Source organism: Podarcis liolepis (assembly GCF_965112155.1).
Source record: "Podarcis liolepis genome assembly, chromosome: Z".
Taxonomy (NCBI): Eukaryota; Metazoa; Chordata; class Lepidosauria; order Squamata; family Lacertidae; genus Podarcis; species Podarcis liolepis.
The window spans coordinates 5219528-5243422 of NC_139570.1; the positions used below are offsets into that span (position 1 = coordinate 5219528).

At 44.8% G+C, this 23895-nt stretch overlaps 1 protein-coding gene and 1 long non-coding RNA gene across 8 annotated transcripts in view; one reads left to right on the forward strand and one right to left on the reverse strand.

The window, feature by feature from the left end:
- FGF13 (fibroblast growth factor 13) overlaps positions 1-23895 on the reverse strand; it is a 235833-nt gene that overhangs the window by 173446 nt on the left and 38492 nt on the right. The gene's annotated exons all lie outside the window — the stretch shown is intronic.
- LOC310698699 lies at positions 9244-15382 on the forward strand. The gene is made up of 4 exons (XR_014521708.1): positions 9244-9281; positions 9924-10302; positions 10473-14594; positions 14707-15382. It is a non-coding gene; the product is annotated as an uncharacterized lncRNA (long non-coding RNA).

Genomic DNA, 23895 nt, shown 5'->3' on the forward strand with positions numbered 1-23895 from the left:
ACATTCCAGTATATCAGTTGAAAAGCAGTAGTTTCACAATGCAAGATTGGCCAATGGTCCATCTAGTCCGCACAGTGGCCAACCTGGTGCCTGCAGGAACCGGCAAGTTGGATCCAACAGCCCTCTCCTCCAAGAATTTGTCCAACCTTCTTTTAAAGCCACCCACGTTGGTGGCCATCAGTGCCTCCCATCATTTTAACTAGGCATTGCATAAAGAAGTACTTCCTTTTATACATCCAGAATCTTCCAACACTCAGCTTGGTACAGCACTGTAAAAGGAACATTGGAAAGCAGGGCAGAAGCACTAGCATTGTAATGAGGGAAACCAGCAAAATATTTCAGACATTTGAATGCACCCACAGTGCATCCAGCTTGCATCCAGAGTGGACCAACAGTCCACTTTCTCCATACCATGCATAGCTATGAGGCAGACAAGCCTATTGTGTCTCCTGTGTTCCCAGAGCTATGCCATAAGGAAGCCATAAGGATCTGTGAGATAGAATATGTGAAGCGTGTTGAACACTTAAGCTGTGCTATATAAATGCTGTGAGTTGTTATTATTAGCATCAACAAATTGAATAAACCATGCTAATAAAGCACGCTTCGTGATTCATCATTGAAGGGCACCATTCCGCAACAAGGCATCGTGATGCTGCGGTTTTGCCACCAGATAGGATTTTGAATTTCAGTCCAGAGGCAGTTGTATCTGAGTGATCTTCAGATAAAAGGCATGATAAAGATGTTCATTAAATTAATCTAAATGGGCCTGCGGCAATTTAGTCTCAAGTAAGAAAATTAATTGCGTCATCTGAGTGGCAAATACATCTAGTGCAAATTTTTATAAAAAAATAACCGTAACTGTGGCAGCTGCAATTCAAAGCTTGACAACAAGGTATGGAAACAATGTGGGGCATACAAAGCTGCCTTGAAGCAGGGCAGACTGTTCAGCAATCCACTCTTACTGGTTCTCCAGGGCCTCAGACAGAGGTCTTCTCATCACCTGCTGGGAGGACTGGTTGGGCAGAAGACCAACCAGAGATAAAGCAGAGTCAATGACAGCCTGAGCCAACTAATCTGCAGTATTGTCATAAGAATATAAGAAGGCCCATCTAGCCCAGCATCCTGGTCTCACAGTGGCCAATCAGTTGCCCTGGTTGGGAAGCCCACGAGCAGGACCCCTTCTATGGTTTCCAGCACCTTGTGTTCAGAAGCATGACCACCTCCATTCATGGAAGAGAATAGCCATCACAACTAGCAGTCAGCAATAGCCCTCTCCTCCATGAATTTGTTTAATCCTCTTTTAAAGCCATCCAAGCTGGTGGCAGTCACAGCCTCCTCTGGGAGTCAGTGAAGAGCTCCTTTCTTTTATCTGTCCTGAAGCTCCCAACATTCAGCTTCATTGGATATCCATGGGTTCTAGTGGTGTGTGAGAGGAAGAAAAACACTTCTCTACCCTCTTTCTTTGTGCCATGCATCATTTTATAAACATCTATCACGTCACCTCTTACTCACCTTTTCCCTAAACTTATAAAATAAAATCCCAAATGCTGCAACCTTTCTTAATAAATGAGTAGTTCCATTATCCTCCTCTTGCTGAGTTCTACAAGGGCAACACAAACTAAAGAGGAGGAAGCAGATAGATGGTGTCAGCCCCTGCGTTCATATGGGCAGGTGGTCTGGCCCTTGGGACCTTTTCCAGACCACCTCCCTCACTGCCCCTACTTTGCACATGGAGTATTTTTTCCTGGCTGGAATGTGTGACTGAAGCCTGGAAATGCCTCTCTCTTGCCTGGGGGAAGGAAACAGAGGTATGTGCATAAAAAGTTAAAGGGACCCCTGACCATTAGGTCTAGTAGTGGCCGACTCTGGGGTTGCAGCGCTCATCTCGCTTTACTGACCAAGGGAGCCGGTGTACAGCTTCCGGGTCATGTGGCCAGCATGACTAAGCCGCTTCTGGCAAACCAGAGCAGCGCACGGAAAATGCCATTTAACTTCCTACCGGAGCGGTACCTATTTATCTACTTGCACTTTGACGTGCTTTCGAATTGCTAGGTAGGCAGGAGCAGGGACCGAGCAACAGGAGCTCACCCCGTCATGGGTATTTGAACTGCCGACCTTCTGATCGGCAAGCCCAAGGCTCAGTGGTTTAACCCACAGCACCACCCGCGTCCCTAAGTATGTGCATAGAAATGAGATTACTGTACAAAGGTAAAATTGGCATTTGTTGCTCTGATCATTTTTGCCTCTGGTCCTACCCACCCATGGCATGTGGCAAAACATTTTCCTGACCTTGCTTTATATGTACAGGGAAGTGTGTGTGTGTGTGTGTGTGTGTGTATGTGCAGTGATCCTCCCCACCTGCATTCTGAAATGGTACAGTTCAGAAACAAGTTCATCTGTCATTTATGTGAACTAGTATAGTATTGCATTTAATTTTACTTTATTGCAAGAGAAGAAACTGGCAGTGTTGGGAGTGGAGTTATCTCTAAAAAAGTAGCTGCCCAAACCCACTTCTGCATCATAAACAGCCTTTAGCCACAGTTTAGGCCTGGACAAGCTGATCTGTTCATCTGTCTGAGGATGACATGTACGTTTCAGATTCACAGGCAGAATAATTTCTGTGGCCCGAGGTGTTCTACGCCGCGGCTTTCATTCTGCAGCTTATGGATCAAGCTCAAAATTATGTGCTGCTCCGCAGCCGTGCAGCGCTCGCTGCTTGAACTTCAAAGTTAATCCAGATCTCAGCAGAGTTTAATACCTGAAGATCTAACTCATCATCTGCCAGTTGACAGAACAGCAGTAATTAGGAAGACTGTTAAAACAGCTGAATGTGCTAAAAATAAGAGTCTATATTGGGGATGTTCTGCCCCCAGTTAGCAATTAGCCAGGGTCCTTTTGAAGGTTGAGAGTATGTATTAGGGGTGTGAATGCTTATAAGATACTATCAGACACAATCAGGCAACTGTCCTTGAAAGAGAGTCTGAGCTTGCATATTAACTGTGGTGGTCCACTGTCATGGACTGGTTGGATGCAGAGTAATGGTGGGAGGAACCAGCTGGGGAACCCCCAGGGGAAGATGTCTCAGAGCCCAGGTATTGCTGGTGGGATGAAGATGAATGGTCAGAGGGAGAAGTGGGTGAAGACTGGGAGGAGGAGGTGTCAGAAGTTGAAAAGGTAACAGGGCTTAGTGAGCTGGGAGAGTCAGTGGCAGAGAGGAGTCCAGAATCAGAGGAAGAAGCTGAAGCAGGAGAGGAAGTCAAGAGGCAGAGATGAGTCAGGCTGGTGAAGAGTCGTGGGTGTCTCCCCCTCCTGCTGTGACACCTGCAAACACCTCTCCCTCCTTGTCTCCTAGAAGCACAAGAGGTATGAAAATTGTGGAGGATGCACAGAAGCAGTCTTTGATTGCTTGGGGAAAACCCTGGAGGGGAGGGGGCTTAGTCAGCTGGCCAGCTGTGGGGAGGCGGGAACCTTCAGTCTCAGCATCTGCTTCATGGGGATGAGTCCTTCCAGATATGAATTGCTGTGCTCATTAGGCCTGAAACTCCTGTATTGATTGTTTTTTTTTGCTAATAAAGAGTTAACTCTAACTTGCACAGTATGATTTACTGCTGGCTCACCTCTGACATCCACATTCTCCATTGCACTCACACGACACCCAACATACAGGAGGACCAAGTGTGCTTGCTCTTTATTTGGGCTAGAAAAATGGCATCTCCCATTAAACTTCTGGATAAGTGAAACTCAGCTCTAGAACTTCTCTGTTCATCACGATGCATTAAGGAATCAAACCCTTCAGAGGGAGATGTGTAAGGCAAAACTCTTCCCATTTCATAGCTGGGAATAGGCTTTCTGAGAGAAAGAAAGAAAGAAAGAAAGAAAGAAAGAAAGAAAGAAAGAAAGAAAGAAAGAAAGAAAGAAAGAAAGAAAGAAATGTTTTAGGATAATGTGCAGGAAGGGTGGGGGCAAGAGGGAGAGAATTGTTCTTGAAAGGTGTAAAATCCAGATTCCAAGACTGCCAAAATGTGGAGACAAGGCAGTTTGAGATCTGTCAAATCCACAGCCGTAAGAAGGAAAATAAAAGAAACCCAGATATGCAATATCAGGCAAAATGTGCCCATTGATGTCCTGGGTGACTCTGTCTTCTTTTAACCTAACACTGGGTTTATGTCTGAATTCATAGTGACCTGCTGCCAGTCAGTACAGACAGCCAGTCAATTTAATGATTATCTGCATTGTTTTTAGCAGTGTTTTATATTTTATCATTGAAAATTGGCCAAATATTTTATGATATGGCAATACAGCAATACTTTTTATCAATAAACAACATTACATTTTATTTACTGGCCACCCCAAAACTAAATGAGCATTGTGGCACCATTTATTTATTTATTAGCAATGGTGAAGTCAAGATTCCAGAAAGAGAAACAGACCTCAAGGGCATTCTAATTTAAGAATTAATTTGCAGCAGAAACCAATTTGAGCAGCTTCCTTAAGTTTTCACCTTCTGCAAGCGGCATCTGGTCCAAGTCTGCCACATAACTGAAAGCTGAACCAAGCAATCACATGTCTAGGGGCTCAGCCTATACTGTACTTGAGCTTCAACCTCATCAGTGAAAGAAAAGCTGAATCACAGAATCATAGAGTTGTAGAGCTGGAAGGGCCATCTAGTCCAACCCCCTGCAATGCAGGAATCATTTGTCCAATGTGGGGCTCAAACCCTTGACCCTGAGATTAAGAGTCTCATGCTCTTCCAACTATATTGGAAAAAAAGGAGCAATGAGACCTCAGAATAGGCCTCCACCTACCCAGTGACACCTACAGTGGTACCTCGGGTTACAGACGCTTCGGGTTACAGACTGCGCTAACCCAGAAATAGTACCTCGGGTTAAGAACTTTGCTTCAGGATGAGAACAGAAATCATGCTCCAGCGGAGCAGCGGCAGCAGGAGGCCCCATTAGCTAAAGTGGTGCTACAGTTTCAGGTTAAGAACGGACCTCCAGAACGAATTAAATTCTTAACCCGAGGTACCACTGTACTCTGTCTGGCAGTAGCTCCTTGGGGTCTTAAGCAGAGAGGGCTTTTGTTTACCACTTCAAACCTGAGCCTTTTAAAAGAACTGATTATGCCAAAGATTGACTGGAGAGTCTTCTGCAGCTGAGCTAGGGTCCCATGCTGCTATTATATCTATCATCGATCTATCTTTCTATCTATCTATATCTATCTAACTATCTATCTATTTAACTATCTATCTATCTATCAGCTCCCTATTTTTCTGTACGAAATGGTTCAGAGCAGCTAACGAGAGGGTAACTGGCAGGGTGCAAAGCTTTGCCATGTTACTGAAATGATCATATTAAAGCATATATAAAACAAAGGGAGCAGCACCAGCCAATCAAATTATCTAAACAGCTCTCCTTGCAAAATAAACCCTTGGTGGAATAAATAAATAAGGCCCATCTCGTCCAACATTCTGTTCTCACAGTGGTCCCAATGGGCAAGGCTTGAACACAACAGCACTCTCTCCAGTTGCAGACCCTCCAAGTGTCCCTATTTTCCAGGGACATCCCTGATTTAGAGAAACCGTCCCAGTTTCTGATTTGATCCTGGAATGTTCCATCTTTCCTTAAAGGTAAAGGTAAAGGGACCCCCGACCATCAGGTCCAGTCGTGGCCGACTCTGGGGTTGCGGCGCTCATTTTGCTTTATTGGCCAAGGGAGCCGGCGTTTGTCCGCAGACAGCTTCTGGGTCATGTGGCCAGCATGACTAAGCCGCTTCTGGCGAACCAGAGCAGCGCACGGAAACGCTGTTTACCTTCCTGCTGGAGCGGTACCTATTTATCTACTTGCACTTAAGGGTGCTTTCGAACTGCTAGGTGGGCAGGAACAGGGACCGAGCAACGGGAGCTCACCCCGTCACGGGGATTCGAACCACCGACCTTCTGATCGGCAAGCCATAGGCTCTGTGGTTTAACCCACAGTGCCACCCGCGTCCCATCCACCTTTCCTTAGGATGTCCCTATTTTCATTGGAGAAACGTTGGAGGGCATGGAGTTATCCAACCCCCAAGCCATCTATGGCAATCCTGTATAGGGAAGGTTTTTAAAAAATGTTTAACATTTTATTGTGTTTTTATATATGTTGGAAGCCCCCAGGGTGGGCTGGGGCAACCTAGTAAGATGTGTATGGTATAAATAGTAAATTTTTTATTACGGAATGGGATGTTCATCAGAGAAATGTTGGAGGGTATGCATTTGTGATTCCAGAAAACTGGCATTCAGAGGCATGATGCCTACGACATTGGAGGGAGAGCACAGCCATTGTGGAAAGTAGCCACTGTTAGCCTTACCCTCAGTAAATTAGGTAGCAGCTACCCTTATTGAAAGCTAAGCAAGGTTGGGAGGAAAAAAGATCGGTCAGGAATCCTAGAAAATAAGTAAATAAGTATATACTACCCTTAGAGACTGCGCCATAATCTAAGACGCACTAGGAAAATTGACATCTCTCTTTCCTACCCAAGACACTAATGACATCTTTGGTCAGCATCCCTGTTAATGCAATTCTGAAAACACCAGTTTATGAAGTGGCGGGGGGGGGGGGCATCTGAGTGGAAATATTCCAGAAAATGCATCAGTTTGTTGTATGTCATGGGTAGGCAAACCACATGGATCGCCAGTGCGCGCGTTCTTTTCCTCTCCCTCATACGGCGGTGCCACCTCCGCCTCCTCCCTCCCTCCCTCCTCCTGGCTTTTCCCCGCCCTGCCTAGAGGAGGAATGGGGCTGGGCTTTGTTGGTGCCAGCAGCAGCAGCAGCGCTCCAGCAGCCGCCATTTTAAGCAGCCCCTCTCCGGAGCCCTTTTGTGCGCCGCTCATCGTCCTGCCACCACTGCCAGCCCCTGCCGCTCACAAGACACAGGAAAGCAGCCACTGGGGCTTGTGGTGTTCTTGCATCACCCCCCCCCCCCAAAAAAAATAAATATAGTCTGGCCCCCCACAAGGTCTGAGGGACAGTGGACTGGCCCCCTACTGAAAAAGGTTGCTGACCCCTGTTGTATATATTTAATCTGAGAACTTACAATTTGTGTGTATATATGTGTGTGTGAAATATAGTGAGTTAAAAACTCAACCTTCAAGTCCAGGCAACTGTGGGATTGTGTTCAGAAAAGATTGAAGGGAGTAGGGAGAGAGACAGCTCAATACATTTTATGCTACTTTGTTCTTTCAGGAGGAGTGAAGGATTTTGAAAGAAATCCACCTCCATGTAAGTTAAGTATAATTATCTGTCTTCCCCCCAAAAAACCAAAAGCATTTTTGAAAGTATAATACAGCAGGAAGAAAGAAAAGGCTGTGATCTCCTCCCCCACCACCTAGCCAACCCAAGTAAACAACATTAAATGCAAATTCAGAAAAGGAAAGTTCACGGCCAGGGGTATTGAAGTGAGGTTGGAGTGTGTGTGAAAGAACAGGCATGCATCTCAAAGTTTCTTCATATTTAGGGCCGCAGTGAAAGCTGAAATTTCTAGATGGAGGGGGAGATGCTGGAGCACAGAGCACAAACAAACAAAACAAAACACCTTTTCAAATCTCAACACATTTGTTTTGCAAAATATTAAAATAAATGTACCAGCTCATCTCTGGTTCTGCCTGCTTTGCTTAATAAATGCTTTGGTTGATAAAAGATCAGGCTGAAGACAGGGGAGTGTTATTCTCCCGCCCCACTGCTAGCCTGTTCGTGGTAGTGCAACAGGTAGTGCCCATGAGGTAGAACATATTCATTATCCCTTTGCCATAAATGGTCAAGCAGGTTTCGTGTGGCTTTAGAAACCTAGAAAGCTGTTTGGCCTGAGGCAAAGGAGGAGCAAAAGAGATGTTTTTGCACATGGTAGTAAGAAAGTGCCTCTGTCATCAGCTCTCCCAAAAGTTGTGTCTGTAAAAAGAGCTCTGCTGGATGAGAGCAAAGGTCCTGCTCCTCCAGTGTTCTGTTCTGACAAGAAGCCTTTGGCAAGGCTGCAAGCAGGTCATGAGCACAATCACACTCTCCTCTTCATATTCCCCAGCAGGTGGTGTTTAACAGCTGCTAGCCATGACAGTAAAATAGAACCTCCACATTCAGCTGCAGTCTAGCTCTGAATACCAACTGCTGAGGGGCAAAGGAGACAGCTGTTGTCTTCAAGCCATGCTTGTGAATCTTCCAGTGACATTCAGGTGCTCCCTGCTGGAAAAAAAAACACTGGGCTCAAAGAAGTTTCCATGCAGCAGATTTTTGACCAGCAAAAACTGCAGGGAGTGGAAGAGAGTTTATATACATATCAGAAGCGGTGAAACTTTTTAAGCCTGCATTCCCACCTGGGCAGGTTTCAGAGGGCCAAGATGCCAGAGGAGGGCCAGGCACAATGTAACCACATTTTATTGGATACCAGGATGCTGCCTTTTGATCAGAGAACTGCTTCTCTCTGTGAGCAAGTGTAGCATACCCTCCAACATTTCTCTGAAGAAAATACAGGTGCCCTAAGGAAAAGTGAGACATTCTGGGATCAAATCAAAAACCAGGACGACTTCTTTAAATCAGAGGTGTCTCTGGAAAATAGGGACGCATGGAGGGTCTGGTGTAGCAGTTTCTGAGGTGTATGTCAGACCCTCCAAGTGTCCCTATTTTCCAGGGATGCCCCTGATTTAGAGAGGCCGTTCTGGCTTCTGATTTGATTCCGGAATGTCCCATTTCTCCTTAGGCTGTCCCTATTTTCAGTGGAGAAATGTTGGAAGGCATGGAGTTATCCGACCCCCCAAGTCATCTGAAGGAAATCCTGTATAGGGAAGTTTTTAAAATGTTTAATGTTTTATTATGTTTTTATATACGTTGGAAGCTGCCCAGAGTGGCTGGGGCAACCCAATAAGATGTGTGGGGTATAAATAGTAAAGGTATCATTATGGAATGGGATGTCCCTATTTTCATCAGAGAAATGTTGGAGGGTGTGGTATGTGTTTATTTCATTGATGGCAGGCTGATGGGGGTGCATTTTCCACCCGCCCTCTTTTGGCTCTTTTAGATGTGGAAGCCATTTTGTGTGATGCCAAACCCCTATGGTAGCCATTTTGTAACTGCGGTGCTCGTGTCACTTTCTGAATGTTCCAAATGGGTCTATGGGTCCCAAAAGGCTAGTGCCCCATGTTGTCACTTGTGCCTGCCGTCACTGAGGGGCAGAGAGGCTGCAGGGCCCCAGAGTTCTGCCCTGAAATCTGGTTCTAACCATAGGAAGACCCCAGCACCTAAAGCAAGCATTGAAAAGTAAGCATGCAAGCCTTACGGCTCAACAATGTCAGTCCCATCAACCCCAGAAGCTTTTCAGAGCTGGCTATTTATGACTGCAGAGCGAGTTCATTTTCTGGGAACTCTGAACTGGTGTCTCAGCCACATTTTCCTGCTACTTCTTTCCATTCTTTGCATCCTCTCTTCTCCCTGACGCCTCCCTCCAAATGATTTTAATTCAAGTGACGTTTGTCCTGTGTAGAAGGTTTTGAAGATAATGAGCATTGGCAGCCCTTAAATGATCTGCCCATGTTTTACATTCTCCCCTATCAAAAAGGAGGGAGGTAAATACTTAATTCATGAGCAATGTGTTCCATGTGAGATATCACACACACAAGATTACCTTGGCATAGATTTTCCTCTGGCCCCAACAAGATAAACAGCCTGCATGCGGTTGCTCAGAATGGGAGAAAGTTCAATGGGGCTTAATTTCAAGGACACATACATATGTGCAGGATTGTAGACAAGTTATTCCCATTGCTTCTTTTTTTTTTCGTAACACACTGCTGACATGTAGGATTGAGGTGCAATCCTATAAAATAGGGAATGGGATTTTAGCCATGCAGAAGTTGTAAGTTTCTACATGCAGACCTCATGGACGCCTCTTCATTCTCCATCCAGGCAAACAAACGAAAAGGGCAAGCAAAGTGATCCACATGAAGAAAGTTTGCAACCTTCAGGACTTCTTGGTTTCAAGAAAAGGTGACATGGTAGACGTTTAGAAAAGTATGAATGATACAGAGAAACTAGGCAGAGAGATTTCTTTCTTTCTTTCTCCTTTTTAAAACTGTTTTTATTAAACTATTTCTATCTCCCTGGGCAGCACTGACTCTTTTACAAAGCCAACTTATTTCCAAAATGTCATCATCCGGAACTGCAAAATGTGGCTCATCTCTGCTTCCTCTATCTTACATCTACATAGGTGTTATTAGCATCCTTCTAAATATGGCTAAGAGATTGAGCCTTTCTTCTTAGCCTTTCTAAGTTGCCATGAGAAGCAGTGTTGACTCCAGGCTCCAGAAGGTCTGGGAGCAAGACATCATTCATGCTCGTCCTCCCTTGGAGAGCTGGCCTCTTCATTGCAATGGGCGCAATGAGCTCTTGGCAGTCGGCCCCTGCTGGGGATTGAGCCCTCTCCAGAGGCCCAAATATGCTGACTTTTGTTGCCAGCCCTAATGCAAACCAAGGCTGCATTCACACAGTTTATTCCAGTTCCTGGGTGTTTTTGTAACTGATTTTGCAACTGATTTGAGTTTTCACCTGACAGAGGGACCCATTTTGGAAAAGTAATGGAATATAGTACACACTTGGCACTCATTTCCATGTTATTTGGTTCCAGAAAAGAATCCATTTGCAGCCCCCTTAATCCAGGAAAACTGTGGGAGTAAAGGGATGAAATTTGAAGCAGCATACCAGCATAAAGTTCTTTCCTGCAGTTTTCATGGGGGAATCACAGGGGAACATAAGCACACAAGTGTGGCAAGGGTGGGGGAATAGCAGCATTGTCTAGAGATGTCCAGTGTTGTGCCATGCACTCACTGGGGTGAATGACATTTACCCTGGCATGCTGGCATTTCAGTCAAAAATCCAGTTCCGTAATGCAACAACGGGTATTGCAGTGTGAAAGGAACATTAGAAAATGAGACGGAAGTACTAGCATTGCATCAGGAAATGTAATGCTATATTCCTCATTTCTTGTAAGCATATATTGCATCTAAAGTTGCCAGGCCTTTGCTTGCAAAACTGAGGGTTTTCACGATAAACATCTCAATAAGCAAAAGCATTGGTATAAATATAACTCTCTCTCATATGAAGCTGGCTGCAAGAGAGGCTTAAGTCACTGGGAGAGGGAAGAGATGACGATCCCTAAATATTTATATCTCAGCAGTGGAAAGCGGCACCAGAGGCTCAGGGGGGAGCCTGGGCTTTAAGAAGACAGGAGACAGCTCTGTTCAAAGGCTTTGCAAAGGCAGGGGGAAACAGGTAGTCTGGCACAGCACTAGCAGAGTGACAGAACTGTAAGCTAGATCAGGAGAGGGGAAGTTTTCTCAGTCCGGGGACCACATTCCCTTCTAGACAATCTTCTGAGGGGCCCATGCTGATGGGGGGGGGGGATCATAGGCAAAAGCAGGCAGAGCAACAAATGAAAATTTTGCCTTTATGCAGTAGGCTGGTTTGTACACTTGTGAACACACCTCTTTGCATCCTCCACCCAGGCAGGGAAGAGGAATTTATCAGAGTTCCAGAACAGTGCAAAGCAGGACCACCAGTGAGGGTCTGTGGCCTGGGAAAAGGGAGTGTGGCAGAGCATTCCAAGGGGTCTGGGGGGCCACATTCAGCCCTGGACCTGAGATTCCTCACTCATGGGCTAGGTGGTCCTTGCTCTGATGCTCAGGAGCATGGAGAATCCAGAGATGACCCAGGTGTCCATTGGGAGCTGGGTGGTTGATCAAGAAGGGGAAGGAGCTACCCGATATAATATAATGCCCAATATTTATATATGATATAAATATCTCCCTCTTTACAGGAGCTTTGCTGGCATAACAGCTGTCTAGTGGACAGCTCCAAGTGACCCTGACCTCAGCCACCATGCACCTCACTCTCAGGTGTGGGGATCAGCCTCTGACAATAATGCCTCCACAATAACCCAGCAAGGCAATTCTACTAGCACAACAAGCAAGCCATAGGTGACCCAGTTCCAGAAACAAAGGGCCTCAGATGCACACACAACACCGACATTCAAAGCTGCCTTACCTCCAGTTCTGTGGGTGCTTGAGGCTCACCTATGGAGCAGGCAACACCCATTCGCAAGTTGGAGTCAGTCAGAGAGCATACCAGACCTTGGATAGCTCCAATGAGACCTGCTAAAGCAGCTTCCAGGTAAGTGGGGTCTGCAGGGAGCTGGCACCATTTGAAGCCTTATGTAGGAGGAGCTGCCTGGTTGGTTAAAGCATCCTCTGCTTATTCTGTAGCCTTTGGCTTCTGGAGAGGCACAGGCATTGCAGCAGGCTCATCCTCTGAGTCAGAAGATGGTGATGGGGCTGTGTCCTCTAGGTATGAGGCCTCCAAATAAGGTTGTTCTGAACCTCAACCATGTCCTCAGCTGTCCAATGCAAGGTCCCCAGGTTATGGGGCCATGGCACCAGATAGACAGAGTTGGACCATTGTTCCATCTAGCCTAGTGATGCCGGCTTCTACTACAGCCCTGTTGCCTGCAATTGCATCTCACTCTTAGCTAGATTTTAGATTATGTGTGAGGAGAGACTTGCAACCACTTGCTATTACTGAGGTGACTCTAGAAGGGATGGGGTTATTGGAAAAGTAGAAGCCAATCCATTTTAAGGCCAGCTGAGATGGCACATGGGAGATATGTGGTCAGATTTAACAAATTAGGATGGGTGTTCTACATGTCACAAAACAAAGAGATGAGGACAAAGAAAGAGAGATTTGCAGGGAAAAAATGCATTGATTTGTGTCCTTATTTGCAAATTTAGAAGTATTTACTATTATTTAAATAGAAACACGATCAATTTCATCACAGTACAGAACGCTGATAGCCAAAGACCAGTGTGACTGCCCTGTCCAATGTACAGCTGTTAATTTCTGGTGGAAAACATTAAAGCCTCACTCTCCTTCCAAATGGTTTTTAGCCTTTAAAGAAAAATCTCCCCATACTTAGGGATGTATAGTCCGTCAAATAGAGGAACACTTCAAATAAAGACTTTCCTGTATGGTCACCCAAACCCAAAACCTTTCTCTTTGGTTAATAGCTGCCATGAAATTGAGGCAGGGCCAAGTGCCCAGGGGGAGATAGGAGTTAGTCCTTTGCACCTGCAGTTTCCAGCAGATTGAATCCGACTGTTCAGAAGCTATTAGCTTCAGAAAGAAGACAAGGCGGGTACAAAAAACACCATGTCTGCCACTGCTGCCTCAGCATCATGGTTGCATCCGTCATCATTAGCTTTCTTGACAGACTTTCATCTATCTGACAGAACCTTGGCCTGATGTCTTGCAGGTGTTGGACTACAGCTTCCATCAGCCCCAGTGGCCAGCATGGCCAATGGTTAGGGGCAACAGGAGTTGGGAGTTCAATGGCATCTGGGTGGCACCAGGTTAAGGAAGGCTGCCCACAGATGAGTGAGAAACAGAACTCAGCAGTGGGGAGATGCAAATAAAGGGGTGGAGCCAGTGAAGGCTTGCCAATAAGGGTAAATGGGGCAAAGAACCACCAACCACAGTCTGTTCTCAGTCAGACAACCATGTCTGCCTTCTTATTTCCAGCCAATCAAAGAGTTGCTCTGCCTGTCATTGGCACTGGAACCGCCTACTGTTGGTCTTCTCCCCAGCAGTCCCAAAGGGCAGCAACCAGCCCCTGGGTGGGACTATGCAAATATCAGGCCCAATTCTCATTGGCTGAAGATTAAACCAGATCAGGGCCACTCCAAAGTGAAAGATCAGGCTCTGAATTGCATTGTGGGGGGCGGGGCGGGGCGGGGCGGGGCGGAGGGAGGCTTGTGAACATAGCCCTAGCAGTTACTCCTGGGTGGGGAAAGTAAAATTCTGTATTTGTAGATTGCATTTGCTATAAGGCTCAATAAAAGGCATTAATTCAATATTAAAACTCCCACAGACATACAAAAAAAGCACCTGTTATAAGGACAGGCTGTGAACTAGCGCTTAATAATAGTTACAGATGCCCATGCAAATCTATTTTTGTCTAGTCATCTTTTAATTTTTTTAAAGTAAAAAACAGCATTTTCTTTCATTCTTGCCAAAAAGCTGTTTGAAATCTGCTTCCCCTGACCCATGCTGAATAAGCCTCTTAGTTTCTATATTCAGAGCACAGCTGAGGCCAAAGTCTCTTAACACCCACCGAAAATGAATAATTTATGCCCCCTTCTCCTTGTACAGAGAGATACAAAGCAACTTAATCATGGGGACTCTTCTTTGGGGTTGGAGGGTGGGACTGAGAATTTTCTGTGAAGAAAGACAAAAGGGAATTGTCCCAATATATATAGTCAGGCAGACCATTCTAAAAACACGCACGAAAAACGAAACACCAACCAAAATTCACACTAATGTATGTTTAGCAAAACAACTTTGAAGAAGGCAAATAAGAAGGCAAATGGGAATTTAAATTCTTAATGGGTTGTAGCTCAGGGATGGAGCAATTGCTTTGCATGCAGAAGGTCACAGGTTCAATCCTGGGCATCTCCATGAAAGACTAGAAGGAAATCTTGTTCTGAAGCCCTGATGAGCTGCTGACAGTCAGTGTTGACAATACTGAGCTAGGTGAACCAATTGTCTGACTTGATATAAGGCAGTTTCCTGTGTTCTTGTTTCCCCAGTGTCATGGGGCTTCGTCACTCAATAGCAGAGAGCTCCTAACACACATAGCCTTCAGATAATAGCAGCGTGTTCACAGATTATATCTATTGAGTCCACAGTTTGTGTAAAGAACAGTTGAGAGGCACAAATTAGCATGTTACACTCTTTCCCATGAACAATTGTCTATGTGCAGAGACAGTGTGCTCCTGTGCTCAGAGTTATGTGTGAACAATTCTAATATATGGAGACATCCCCCCCAATACACACACACATCATGTTGGGGTGGCCAAATCTGATGCACGAAGTAGGTCGCCATTTGAATCGGTCGAGAAAATTTCCAAGAAACATGTCACTGTACCACAATGGATGCTGGCTTTTTATTTCTTTTCTTGCACACTTTATTTTTCTTTATATGGTATTTCATCCTTTATGTCTTGGAGGTATAATTTCATTTTTTCCAGGGATGGAAGAAATCAATGGTACTGCTTTTATCTAGGGAGCCACACATTTCTGATCGTTAAGCCAATGAGACAACTACCAAAGGGAGTAGGTTGCCATTTGCACAGGAGCTTTTCTGCCTCTCACCAGGAGAGTTTGAAAGGATCTGGTGCCATGACAGCCTGCATTCTGCTGTTGTCCTGGCTTTCAGTGACGACAAGCCTTTTCGCCACCTGCATCTCACATTTATACATGGTCATTACATGAACTCCACAACTAAGAAATAAAACCTGAGTTTTCTTTTCCTTTCTCCTTTCTCCTTTCTCCTTTCTCCTTTCTCCTTTCTCCTTTCTCCTTTCTCCTTTCTCCTTCCTCCATCCCAATCCCCTTTCCTTCTACGTTATGCCTTTTTAGACCATAAGCCTGAGAACTTGGGCTGTCCTATCATGAACATTTGTGTCCTGCCCTGGGAGCCTGTTCCCTTTTTTATTGCTGAAGAGCAGGATATAAAATGCTTTAAATAAACAAATTAAAATAATATTTGGTGCACCCACACCAAAGTCATTTTATTTCATTCCAAATTCCATTGTTAGCCTGGGGCAATTACCCGCCTCTTCAGCTGGCTCTTTCACGCTGACTTCCTGAAATATCTTCATATTGGGAGTTCACATGTTAAGAATGGAACAGGGAGATGTGGGAGGAACTATTAAGACCTTGAAAGGGGGCAGAGGAAGAACCACCTTTGGGAAGAGCAGGAATCTCCCAACCTCTACTGGAGCTGTTCTGATTTCCAGGTGTTGGATAGTGCCTGCCCACAACACTAGGTTTGCTTCTGTTATCATGAGGACTAGAAAACAGATTTGCCAGAGAGGGAAACCTCTCTCTCTCTCTCTCTCTCTCTCTCTCTCTCTCTCTCTCCCTCTGTCTGTCTCAGAGCCACCCTTGGTCACATGATCCTGTTCTGAACACCAACAACAAAGCGTGTTCTCCTTCATTGAGAGCACGTGTTGCGGGTGGGGGCCGCCAGGACACTCCAAAGTTGTGGGGCGGGCTAATTGATCGTTAGCCACTGATGCGATTGGGCTTCTCTTGTCGTTGGGATGAAGTTAATGTTGCCATTTGTTGATTGACAGCCAGAAATGCTAAAACTCCTTGCACGAGGCTAGGGCTTCCTCTTTTCACCCGTGCATCGGATTGCCCGTCCCCCCCTCCCTAGAATTAGGGTTGTTCGCTTGACCTTGCTATGCCTGTCATGGGGTCGTCTGCTCTTGGGGCAGGGGCCCGGTAGGAATTTTGTCCATCTGGCTGATTGGTTGGGGCCATTTGATTTTTGCCTACTGCGTAGCAAATCGTCACAACTTGTAAGGTTGCTGTTAGGCATTGGTTTATGGTTTGGTTGGTTGAGGGGCATGGATTGGCTGTGCCTGCCCCTCTAATGCTGCTGCTGCAAGGGATTCCGTTAAAGGAATCGGGGGCTAACTATTGCTTGTCCACTCTGTCAAGGGGGCTCGGGCCACTGCAAGAGCTCCTGGCTGCATTTGGGGTGGGCTGAGGGCAGGTTCCCTGCTCCGTTGCTACCCCCAAGTGTATTCCCCTTTTCTGATTTTCACAGGCGTGCGGAATGTCAGACTGTCCCCCACGGTGGGGGCAGCTAATTGCAACCAATGCCTAAGCAACCACTCACATGTTTGTATTTTAATGAAGTTGTGGCAAAAATTATGCCAAAAACCTTAAACAAAAATATTGGTGTGATGTGTGAGTTATTGGGGTGGCCCTGGGGACCTTGACACGCAACCCTGATGCTGAACTCCAAGAGAAAAGTTAGGTTGCTTCTGATGCCTCACCCAATTCCATTTACAAAAGCAATCATGCCGGCAGTTGAATCTTCAACATACTACACTTATCCTGAAGGCAGAGGTCTATGTTAGGGGGCCGAAAGAAATCTCCTTCCACTGCCCAACCCTCAGCATTTATTTATTTGTTTGTTGTATACACCACTTTTTAAAACAAAGAAACTCAAAGCAGTTTGCAAAAAGATAAAACAATAAAAATGAGGAAAAATTCACACCCATACTTTAAAACATATGAAACTTAAAATACTAAAACAACTTGTAATTGTTTCCTATGCATCCCAAGGCTGCTGTCTGGTAGTAGAGCTGACCCTGACGAGCCCAGGCTGGTGTGTCTGCCGGCCTTTCATCCTCACAACAACCATGCAAAGTAAGCTAGGCTGAGAAATTACGCCTTGCCCACGTTTGCGGGTTAACTTGATGGCTGGATAGGCATTTGAGCCTGGGTCTTCCCTTGATCTGTCCACATTGGGTGGATTTGTATTTGATATCTCGCTTTATCACTCCCCTTCAGGAGTCTCAAAGCGGCTCACAACCTCCTTTCCCTTCCTCCCCCACAACAAACACTCTGTGAGGTGAGTGGGGCTGAGAGACTTCAGAGAAGTGTGACTGGCCCAAGGTCACCCAGCAGCTGCATGTGGAGGAGCAGAGACACGAACCCGGTTCACCAGATTACGAGTCCACTGCTCTTAACCACTACACCACATTGGCTCTCTTGGGTGGGAGAGATGAGGTGTCAGGATCACACCCAAACTGTTTATGCCCCCCACCCCTTCTGTTCCATGTGATAGAAGGTGCAGATCTAAATCTTGGACCTGAGTTCAGACACTTGACACCCACATGTTCATGTGGGGGGGGGGGCTTTTGTACTCTATTTAGTTGCAACCAGATTGCCATCATTTTGCAGACATCAGCACTAAATTATTCCAAAAAGCTGGTTATGAACAAAGAACTCTCTTCTCTTGCTGAGTCACATTAAATGTCATCTAGTCTAGCATCCCATTTCCCAGAACAGCCATCAGGATGCTTCCAGGAAGCCCAAAAGATGAAGGAAATAGGCCTTTTCTGGTGTTTCTTTCCAACAACTGAATATCAGGTGTAAATTGCCTCTAAATATAGAAGTTATTTGGCTGTGTTCAGATGTTGAATTAAACTATGCTTTCATGCAGGTATGGGGAATCTTTTTTCCTCCAGATGCTGCTGAACTACAACTCCCATCATCCCTGACCACTGACCATGCCTGCTGGGTTGATGGGAATTGTAATTCAGCAACATCTGGAGAGCCAAAGGTTCCCAACACCTGGTTTAAAGGAACAAGAATGAAACCATCCTCTCCTAAACTCACATGCTCTATCCTACACGCTCCTCTTCTGATGTGACATCAAGAGATTGGAACTGCCCACTGCCATTTTAGAGTAACCATAGTTTAGCATGTCATTTTCATCCCAAACTCTGGTTGACCTTACCTAGAATTAATGGAAACAAGCCAGCTTCATAAACTAAGTGTTGAAATTGATTTATTTCTACTAACCAGATTTAAGATTAAACAGAGTTGATTCATGTTTGGATGACACTGTGTATACTGTGGTTAATTTGTACGTATAATGGAAGCAAAAGCTGTCTAGCTCCTCATTTTAACAGCACGGTGGGGAGGTGGAAAGTGCGAGCCCAGAGGCTACACTTGTTATTGCAATGCTAAACCAGGGTTTAGTGCTATACTGAACTAACTCATTGCAGGAATGGAAGAACCTGTCAATTTCTACATACATTTGCGATTTAAAAGAAAATTAAAAATGACATGAAAATTTGTACACATTCCCATGGATGTTTATTGTAATATACAGATTTTTGCAGTTTCCACTTAATAGAATGTATCCTTGCATGCTATCTTTACTAATACACAATTTTTTGTACACATTATTTGAAGAACTGCATCATAAATTTGGAAGAAGTGTACATTTCAAAGGAGGGCTATGTTTTTGTTTGGGCATTGTTTGGAAGGTGTGAATCTGGCGAGTTCGCACCAAAATGTAAACGGAGCAAATTTCACCCCCATCGCTAGCCTGCTGACATATTTCTTCTTGTGAATTTCTCTAATCCTCTTTTTTAAAAAAAAATATTAAAAAATCTCAATTAATGGCCAACTTTACCACATCATGTAGCATCTAATCCCACAAGGCGATTCTGCATCGTGTACAGTCGTACCTTGGAAGTCGAATAGAATCCGTTCCAGAAGTCCGTTCGACTTCCGAAACATTTGACTTCCAAAGCGTGACTTCTGATTGGCTGCAGGAGGTGCCACCAGACATTTCGCTTCCTTGGGCCAGTCACACTTCTGTGAAGTCTCTCAGCCCCACTCTCAGTCTCTCAGCCCCACTCACCTCACAGAGTGTTTGTTGTGGGGGAGGAAGGGAAAGGAGAATGTTAGCCGCTTTGAGACTCCTTAAAGGGAGTGAAAGGCGGGATATCAAATCCAAAAGAACATTAGAAAACCGGAACACTCCATCATTCGGGAGCCAAAACATATGAGTTTCGGGCCTTCAAGAATTTAGGTACAATAGTACTTTCTTTTGACTACCTTGATGAATCTCCTTTCAGTCAGTTTTGTTTGACACTCCCAAGTTCTTATATTATGAGACAAACATCTTTCTATCTTCATTCTACACACCACCCACCATTTTGTAAACCTGGACTCTTTTTTTGGAGGGAGGGGCTTCTTAACTGGTCTCCAATCCCCTGATCAGTTCAGTTTGGCCTTTTCTATATTCTTACTAATTTTATGATATCCCTTTTTTGGGTAGATCAACCATGCATTCTATATGGGATCCACTTTGGGATTCCATATTCCCTGATATGGAAGCTCCAACTGGTCCAACGAGCAGCAGCTGGAGTGTTGATGGGCTTGCCAGCACAACATGAATCCAGGGCTAAAAGTTTGCACCAACTCCCCATACACTACTGAGCCTAGTTCAAAGTTCTTGAATTAATTTGCAAGACCCTTTACAATTTGCATCCAGGATACCTTAAGAATTTCCTGGTTTCTTAAAACTGTGCCTGATCACTGAGATCTTTGATGGTACCCAAAAGGGCCCTTTTACCAAGTGCTTAGAAGAGGGAAGTCATTGTGGGTGTGACAACACTTTAGGGAATTCCATTCCTAGGTAGAATTCCACAAAAGGGCAGAACTATTTAACAACAATCAATAATTGGCTGGCCCATGCTATTCTTGGTTATTTGGAAAATTATTTTTATTCCCTGTGGGTTACTTTTGCTGGCTGCTTGATATAAACCTGGAGTTTTGCCCAAATAAACTGCATGCCATTTCCACCCCTCAGGGGTTTTCCAAAAATAAAAATTAATCACCAAGAGGCACTGTTTTATTATTTTTATCCAGCACAAACTCTCCTTACTTGGAGAGACAAGTTGAAACTGAATGTGGCAGGGGCCAGCAAAGCCAAACATTGTTATTCAGTTACAAAAATCACGGGGTGACACTGCAAAAGGGGATGTGATTTTTGTTCCCTGTGGAAATGTTGCCAAAACTTCAGTGACCAAAGAAAGGGTCTTGTGGCAATAGAAGAACCTTAACAGTTAGGGCCATTCAAAACTTAGATACTGAAGCCACAGCTGCACTATACATTGCAAGTAGCATGATACCACTTCAAACAGACACAGCTTCCCCCAAGAAAAATTGGGAAGTGTAGTTTGTTACAGGTGCTCGGATTTGTTAGGAGATCACAGAGCTACTGTTTCAGTGCGGTTGAACGATCAATCCCTCTCCCCAGGGAATTCTGCCTATGTTCAGTAGAGCTCATGCTCAGTGAGTAAAGATATGGAGCTTTAGTGATTGCAAAAACAGACAAGAACTGGTATTGGCTGCCTTTAGCCATATACAAAAAACCCTTCCTCCAAAGCTGGCTCAGCTGCGCTTCTAACCCAGATATTAGACCACTGAGCACCACAACCATCTAAGAAATATTTTCATTTACACAATGCCTGTCACACAGACAATTCCCTAACTCAAAAATCCAGAACTCTCACCAAAACTGTGTTCAAGATAAGCCTCCACCAAGTTTGGAAATCATCTTACATGGAATTGGTAAACAGCCTGAATTCCTGCTGCTTGTACATTGTTTGATGGTAGCCACTGTGGATAAGAAATTATTGGGGAAGGGCTGCAGCTCTGTAGTAGAGCACTAGGTTTGCCGGCAGAATGTCCCAGGTTTGATTCTGGCATCTCCAGAAAAGGCTGGGAGAGACCCCTGCTTGAAATGCTGAAGAGTTGCTGCCACTCAGTGTGGAACAGTGCTCTTATGTGCTGTAAGACACCTTGATAGAATCACTGAACTGCAGAGCTGGAACAGACCACAAGGGTCATCTAGTCCAACCTACTGCAGTGCAGGAATCTTTCACCTAACATGGAGCTCGAACCCAAGGCCTTGAGATTAAGAGTCTCATGCTCTACCAACTGAGCTATCTCAGCTATCCTGTATGTTTACTGTATAACTGTTTGTATATCAGATATCCTAGCATTCGTGGGGGATCCTTTGAGAGCAAAAGCTGTTATAGTACAGGTGAGTATCAGATATGCTCAGTGCACTTAAGCCTTAAATTCATATCTTATTTTCCCCAGACAAATGAACTGCATAGTCAGAGAAGAGGTATGATGCAGTCCCAGAGGTTGGTTATAAAAAAGATAACCAGCCCCTCCATGTTGCCATACCAAAGTCCACAGCTGAGACCCTTCCACAGAAAGGGAGTATGGCTGCAAGAGAAAGGACCTTTTAGTTGCCCCCACACCCAAGTTATCTCCCTAAAGGGGATTCTCAGAAACTACTTTAATATGTTTTTTGCACCAGGGAAGGAATTCCCCCCATGCCAAGCTTTCAAAAAAATTTTTTAAGAATAATTCATTTTAGTGTTTTAAATCTCTGCATTCTGCTCCTGTTTGGGGGTAATAGTTAGAGGTTGTTGTTCCTTTGTTTTAGTTTACAAGGGTTTTAAAGAGTTATTTGCATCATATGTGCTAAAAGCATAAGAAGAGCCAAAGACCCAGCCAGTCCAGCACTTTTTTCTCATAGTAGGCAGCCAAGTGCTCTGACGATAAGACCTCAAGCAGGACATAAGTGCAGCAACACCTCCCCCGCCCCCAAGTCCAGAAACTAGTATTCAGAGAGACACTGTCTCTGGCAGTGGGGGGGTACACAGACATCTATCTCTAGCCCAGCATCCTGTTCTCATGGTGCCCACCAAGATGCCAATGGAAAGTTTGCAAGCAGCACCTGAGTGCAACAGCAGGCTCCCCACTTGTAAAATCCAGCTGCCTGTATTTGGAAGCATGAAGCTTCCAAAAGTGGAGATAGAACACAGCCATCATGGCTAGCAGCCATGGGTAATTTTAGATGCTTTGATATGATCCTTGCTTCTGTAGGTCTTTTTGTCCTGAGGTTTTGTTTTTTGCACAATGGGTTTCACTGGCATTGCAATTTGCATTATGGAGGTTGGTGTGTGTGATTTATTTATTTTTTGCCTGGCCTGGAAAGATCATTGCTTAATTATCTCCGTCTTTGAGTTTACTACCATCCCCTTTAATTAGGATATTTAAGAACGGATGAGCTGCTTTCTTGCAGGTAGTAAAAAGTGCCTTTGCGCTTTTGTCTTTTAACACTGCCGTTTATATACCAACAAGAATATATATATATATATATATATATATATATATATATATATATATCCCCCTGCCATGCCGGCAAGTTAATTGCTGCTTTTGTAAGAGGAGCCCAGCAAATGAATCTTCATTGGGGATCCTGATGAGAACATCTGTGACTTTGTCATTTCAGTCTAAGGTTAATAAGGCCACTTCCCAGCAGGGGGATCAACTAGTTGTCTTCACTGTAAGGTAATCAGCTCAACATCAAAAGGTAATGAGGGAGCGCCAGCTTTGAAGCTTACTTGCATCTATTCCTTTCCTACCTTGAAAACTGGCTGCCTTGCTGCTAGGTGCCCACTGTTTGTTTGTTTATTTTACATTGCTGCTAATTAAGGTCATCAGCTTAAGGAAGAACCTTTCCCCTTTAGCCTCACCAACCCACCAAATGGATTTCTTGATCAGCACAGGAGGCAAAGTCATACTGCAATGTGCGATGGAGTCTAGAGCCTCTGGTGACAATTGGCTAACCTGCACTGACATCACAGAAGGAGAGGACAGACATAGAATCTCATTGGCCAGACTGTTTGGGTGGAAAGGGGGCATCTTATTATTAATCTGAAGATTTAAAACCCTCAATGCAGAGAAGGCTATTGAAAGATCCAAAATATGTACTACACGCACATATCCAAGGAAAAACACCCAAGGGTTGTATGCAAGGCAAGGGTTGTATGCAAGGTTAGCAATAGTTGTTTCCATGAATTCCAGTAGGTGTATTCTATCAGCAATGTCTCCAAGTAGATGCAGGGAAGGTCCCCTTTCCTGAAATGCAGGACAGCTACTGCCTGTTAGTGAAGATCATGCTGCGCTAGATGCATCAATGGTCTGATGTGGTATAAGGCAGTGATGGTTGTGAGACTTTGGCTAAACAAGGGTATTTAATATTGGTTACTGTTTGTGTCTCTCAAGCTACCCAAGGCAGGGCATTCCAAAGGTTAGGGTAGTGCAAATCTACTGCAAATCATCCCATGATTTACAGGTACTTTCTACCTAACTTTTGTCTGTGTGTGTGTGTGTGTGTGTGTGTGTGCGCGCGCGCACGCGCCTGTGCGCACACACTTATTAAAGGTTTTTCTTGAGTAACAACAGAACTCACAGAGTCTCTGCTTTCAAGTCATAGAATCCCTCAAACAAGTCAGTCATATTCAGAGTGAGACATTGTTATAGGCAATATGGGGTTGAGGGAGGAAGTGGGAAGAGGGGAGGAAATGGGAAGACAGTAAAATTTCATTTTGAGCAAAGCTTTTGTGTCACTGCCACTTAAACAGGT